We start from the raw sequence: 6,684 nt of genomic DNA, 5'->3' as shown, positions 1-6,684 counted from the left end.
TATCTACAAAAACAACAAGGAGTCTGGTGGCACCTTAAAGACTAACAGATTTATTTGGGCATAAGCTTTCGTGAGTAAAAACCTCACTTCTTCGGATGCACCCACGAAAGCTTATGCTCCAATACTTCTGTTAGTCTTAAAGGTGCCACAGGACCCTCTGTTGCTTTTTACAGATTCAGACTAACACAGCTACCCCTCTGATACCTGATTTTATAGGGCCAGTCCCAATATTTGGGGCTTTTTCTTATATAGGCTCCTATTATCCCCCACTCCCTGTCCCAATTTTTCACACTTGCTGTCTGGTCACCCTACAGCCACACAAATGGAGAGAACACCATTTCACACACACCGTCCTTTTGTCAGCGTGGGCTAGCCACATTATTTTGCTCCTCACTACACCAGGTAGCTCCTGTCTCTGTTTGTCTCCAGTTGTGGGTGAAACAGGTAACAATTAGGTTAGGACGCCTAGCAGGCTTTGCTGCTCCACCTGCCATTGAGCAGCAAAAATGGTTGAAGAACATAGTCCAATTATGTGGTAAAAGCCATTGGAGAATGAGTTTATTAGGAGAACTCACTTATAAAGCAAGTTGATCACTTATAAAACACTTACAGGGCCAGGAAGATAGGGCTTAAAAGGCTTAACTCTGATAATAGTGAGAGGAAGCTTACAAAGGGGTGGGGGTTAGCGACAAGAGAAGGCTTTAGTAGCAATATTTTGGACAGGCTGGAATGGGAGAGGGTAACACAGAAAGGGTACAACCCATTGGGGCTTTATGAGATGGTTTTGAGTCGGGGGAGTAAGCAATGGTGGGTACAAGCCTAAGATGTTTGCTGCTAGAAGAAGGTACGGACTGGGAAGCGAGGTGTTGGGTGTGGGAGACTGCTGCTTCCAGTGGAACAGGAAAGAGCACCTCCTCTGCACAGCAGGTCCTGACAGATGAGCTTTCCTTACATGGGCTCAAAAGGAGTGCTGCTTGGCTCACCAGAGGAACTCCCTGCTGTGCTCCATGGGGCAACAAACTGAAGTCCTCTACCTATGCATGCTACTGGTTGACATGCTTCTATGTGGAGTTTGATGGAGTTGGACCTGAGTTTCCCTTTGTACACAGGGGTATCCTCCTCCGGTTTGCAAGTAGCATGACTCATAAAAAGAGGTTACTAGCTTCTGATTGCACTTGCCTGGGAGGTTTATATTTGCAGGCACACTTGCTCACCTTACTTCTGAAAACAGTATGAGACTTTGCTTTTTAATAGCTGTTGCCACTAAACCCTCTTAATCTTTTTGCACAGTACAGAATCTTGGGATGTTTAGAGTGGAAGATGACCTCTACGTGATTAGACTGTATACCATTAACGCTGGGTGTCAGGGCAAAAAATATTTATTTAAAAAAGGAGGAAAACTGCAAACAGATTAGATTCCCCACATTAAATAGCAATTGAGAATAGTCTAAGATAGCAAACAGTTAAAAAGGGCCCTGTGTATCAAAATTAAGAGTCTTGTTTAGTTTGCAGCAGACCAGGTTGAAAACGGTCCCTACCCAAATAAGTCACCAATTGTGCAATCAAAATTATGGCTACAAATAGTCAAATTCTGATGGAATCTGTGGACAGATTGCTGCACCCACATGCAGCCCCATTGACTTCTGGATTGGGTCCTTATCAACTATAAGAAGAGGGGTAGTATTCTGAGAACATTATAAAGATAAAAGGAAAATATATTTTCATGGACTATTTCCCTTCTAGCTGCTCCAAGCATTTAATCTACAAACCACTGAAGGGGGAGGGGGGGTGTCTATGGATGGTAATGAGACCACTGTTATAGTACCTTTCATCCAAAAACACTTCACACAGCCTCCAATTGGGGCACTAAGATGCAGCCACCTCTGGGGTGGAGGGCAGCAGACAGCACTGAGCCCCCCCCCGGAACTTTTATTCTTACCAAACCTACCAGGCAGGACAGATAGGAAAGTTTTAAATTTAAATTTAAACTCTGATAATTTAAAGTTCTGTGCTGCATAATGGAAAGAGAAAGGCTGAGCTGATGCTGTTAGGACTCAAACCTGTGGGTAAAACAGTCTTTGTGCCTGATGCCTGTCTACATTACATGCAACCAGCAAAGGAGGATCACATCCTGATGCAAGTGGGTGATTAGTACATAAGAATTAAAAGCCCTTGTACTTTCTCAATGTAACTGCATATCATACTCTTATTGAAAAAGTTTAGATACAAAGTTTAGTAGATGGTAAAGTTAATTGGAAAATAATTAAAATGATTAAGAGGGGACCAAACCAAAATCTCTCAATGCTGGGAAGTATTCAGATTTGGAGTCAGTCAATTTGTGGATGGGAGTGATGCTTAGAGCTTGCGCAAGAAGGATGATTAGTGGACAGGACAGTCCTGTTCAGTTCCTGGCTCACATTTTCTGAGCTGCTTTGGGAAAGTCACTTAATCTACTTCTGTTTCTTATCTGTAAAATAGGTTAACGTTTCCTTCCTTCAGAGGGCATTGGGAGGATAAGAGCAATTCTAGGACTTTTGTCGGTAAAACTTTTGTTGGTCAGGGGCGTGGGGAAAAAACAACACACCCCTGACCGATAAAAGTGCCGGTGTGGGCAGCGCTATGTTGGTGGGAGATGCTCTCCTGCTGGCATGGAGTGGTTTCATGGGAGACGCAGCTCCTGTAAACATAGCCTCAGTGCTCAAATATCACAGTGATGAGGGCCATCTAAGTGACTAAGTCACTGTGGAACAGAACCAAGAATTCCTGAGTCCCAGGCCTCCGCTTCTGGACTCTTGGAACCAGTTATCATTCAGGTAGTGTCTGTAGCTTTGGGAACATGCTTCTCAACATGACAGATCTCTGGTAATGAAAGGAAAAGCACCATCCGCCATTACCCATATTCTTTATTTTGCAGAAAAGAATCAAACATTTTGCGTGATTGGTACAAAAATGAAAAGGAGAAAAAAATGCAGTGAGAATTTTTGATCTCACTGCAGACATTTCAGCAGGAAATCTGCTCTCCAGAAAGCACAGTCCTGCAGTTCAGACAACCCCCAAAATCGTACACATTCACCCTCTTACTCCCTCCCTCCCACCCCTTCCCACTTCATAAAAATTCAAGAGTTTGACACAAACAAGCTTTGGTTGCTAGCAGTAAACATGGAGTTACATTCTTCCGTCTGACAGTAGACAATCTTGTAGCCACTTTACTCCCAAGTTTTTGCACCAGGGGAGAATCATTCCTCCAGGGGTATTTTATCCCCCTAACATTCAAATGCTCCTATATTTTTGGTTAGGACTAGTACTTAGAGCTTCTGTAAGAAGGATGATTAGTGAACAGGGCAGACCTGGGTTAAGTTCCTAGCTCAAAGATACCTTGGCATAGTCTACCTGCTGTCCCATAATGCATAGCGTCCATTGCCTGCAAACCGTGCACAAGCAGAGGAGGTGATGACAGTAAGTCTCTTGCAGCAATTTATCTACAAGATCATCAAGGAATGGAAAAAGCCACAACAAAGATCTTCAGTCTGCAGATGGAGGTACATAGAGTATTGTAGTGTACGTGGCAAAGGATACTGCAAACCACAGAAAAAAGAAGATGCAATTGAATACTGAAAAATTCCATCTTCTCTAGCGTGGCTTCCCCTTACAAATCAATCACTGTTTTCTTGGGAGGCAATTTGCTCTATTGACAGCAGAAAACCTGAGGGCTTTATGATTCATTTTCTCACCAGAGCCCAGGATGGGGCTGGTTACCTAAGTCACCTCCCTGCACGGGCAGAGCATAGAGAGAGGATCCCATCTCCCTGGTCCAAAAACCCATCAGATGCTTTGGCTATTTTTTTTTTTAAGTTTGTAAACAATAATCAAGGAGAATATTGAAAGAAAGTGGAGAGATTTACATAGATATTTAAACATACTAGACACCTAGCAAATCACCAGACTGATTACTTGGAAAAGTTCTACACAATTCTTCAAGACAGATACAAAACTAGAAGGGGCAGCATTTACCCATTGGCACACCTAAGGTGCCAAAGGATGGTCAACAGTTCCCTGTGTGTGTGGCACAGGGGTACTGGAACCCAGGGTTAGAGGCACACAACCCAATGCATTCTATTGCATTTACCCCGTTCAGACAGAGAAGTTATCCTGAGGTAGATTTGTAAAGATCCCATAGCTATTTAAAAAACAAACTTCCTTTTTTTTCCCCTCAAAAGGGCCATCACCACTTCACCACACACTACTGCAGCAGGGCAGAAAGCCAGCATGAGAACTTCCCTCCATCCACCAACCCTAGATACAGGCAACATCTGAGACTGGCATCTCATCTAGATGGCTCTCGTGCATACCAGGGTTATAACAGTGTGTGTTAAGGAGCCTTGCGAGGCTAACTGTTCATTATCACAATAAATATCTGACATGCTAAAGGCAGTCAAGTACATTTTCTGACCAGGCTAGTCACTTTTCACAATAATTTAGCAGGGCAGTGTGTTACAAACACAATGCTTCCTAGCCCCCCTTTTTCATTTGGGCCCTGGTTCCAGGGCCGGCTCCAGGCACCAGCTTGTCAAGCAGGTGCTTGGGGCGGCCACTCTGGAGAGGGGCGGCACGTCCAGGTATTCGGCGGCAATTCGACAGACGGTCCCTCACTCCGCCTGGGAGCGAAGGACCTCCCGCCGAATTGCCGCCGCAGATCGCGAGGGTTTTTTTTTTTTTTCCCCCTTCTTTTTTCCTTTTTCTTTTTGGCTGCTTGGGGCGGCCAAAACCCTGGAGCTGGTCCTGCCTGATTCATCTCCCTTAGAAGGGAAGTTTTGCCATCACCTTAAATGGGAGCTGGATCAGCCCCTTGGATAGCAGCTCCCAGAGTTCTGAGAGGTGAGCATTTCACTCCAACTGTTTTAAGCGCTCCTGCTCTCCAAATTCATATCCCTGCGGCAGAGGGAAGCCTCGGAGCGGGAAACTCTTAAGCAGTGCCTTGGATTCCCCCTAATTTCCACCTGGTGCCTGTTTGGAAGATTAGAGATCTCTCTTTCTTGACATTTCCTGCCCTGATCTAAATCTATTCTATTACTACCTAAAACTTATAGTGGAAACTGCACACACATTCTGAAACATACCACCATGTCAGCATTATCCCGTACCAGGGAGGGGCGGTATGGCCAGGCCCTCTGGCTGCAGAGCGCACAGGAATGTAACAGTTCCTGGCTCGAGGATAGGACTCCATAGTCCCACCCAGCAATTGTTGGCTAGCATTTGAGGAAAGTGGAGAGGGGAGAAGCAGGGGGCAGGGAAGAGAAAAGGGGAGCAATTGTATCTGAATCTGCTACAAATTTGGATGATAGGGCTGGCTTTGGGAACTCTTGCAGCATACATTACGTGCCCAGCTCCATTCACATCCCCCAAGGAGGTGCTGGAGTCGAAGCACATTAGCACTAGGTAGAGATGGTTGGACCAGAAGGGCCTCCTCTTGTGAAGAGTTGGCATTGTAACATTTATTCTGGTTATACTGCAGGTTTCCTAGAAATGCAAACAGTCCAGGTGGGGGTAAGGAGGTGAGAACCTCACAGCCAACATTTCACAGCCATGCAGAGAAAAAGGAGTTTTTAAAGAAGGTATTTATGTTATAGCCCGTTTAGGACCTTAATATATGCACTGAAAGGCTCTTGCTCTCTGAGAGAGAGGAATAACCAGGTGCAAGGGCAGCAGGCTTCCTTCTGCCTCCAATCCAGATTAACCCCCCACTTCCAGGGCTGGAGTGACATCCAATCAGTCATTGTCCCCCATTTCTGATGTGAAGTCGGGCACTGAGCTAGGTCACTGGGGATCTATACAGAAGGAAGTCACCAGCAGAACAATGAGTGATGATAGTCAGCAAAAATTAGATTGGGGCAAAAACTCGGGAGACAGGAATGTTTCCAGGCAGTGAGCGGAATTGAGAATGGACAGGAATGAGGAGGGGAGATGGAAACATGGCCAGGCTGGGAGGGAATTTGGAGTTCGGTACCAAAATACAGATACAGGCGGCTGTACCCTCCTCTGCAACATTGACTGACTTCTCTTTAACCACCCGTGGACACAAAGTCCCAAATTTCATGTAAATACAGTGAGAGGGAGAAGAGAATCTATTAAAAAATACAGTTTTAAAAATAATCAGTCCACCCGACGAACATCCAGCGAGGTGGACCTACAGTTTAAAATACAAACTTTGTTCTATCTTTGTGCTGTTAAAAAACAAAAAACAAAATTCCACTCCATCCAGCACTGGAGCTGCAGAGGTTGTTCATCCCTGAGATTGCTCAAATACCTGAGAATAAGTTGCAGTAGTTATGTCCTCTCTCTTTAAGATTAAAATATACAAAAATACAAAAAAACAATATTTATATTAAAAAAAAAAAACAAAGACGACAAACAAACCCAAAGATACGTCATACGCGCACGTCCTAGTGCAGGTTTCACATCACGTCGGCTTCAGCATGGATGGGGTGGGGGGGCCTTGCATTGCAAGGGCAGCTGTCCATGGGAACAAATAAATAAAAGGCAGAATAGAGGGGGTGGGGGAAGGCAAAGTGGGGAGAGAAGGCAGCAGCTTTTAACTGACAGAAGGTCACCCTGTTCCTACAGAAAAGGAAAGGACCGAGCCTGCAGCCCTTATGCTCTAAAAAGGGCATTACGGATGCATATGGA

Source organism: Trachemys scripta, chromosome 20 (genome assembly GCF_013100865.1).
Source record: "Trachemys scripta elegans isolate TJP31775 chromosome 20, CAS_Tse_1.0, whole genome shotgun sequence".
Lineage (NCBI taxonomy): Eukaryota > Metazoa > Chordata > Testudines > Emydidae > Trachemys > Trachemys scripta.
This window is presented reverse-complemented; position numbering follows the sequence as displayed.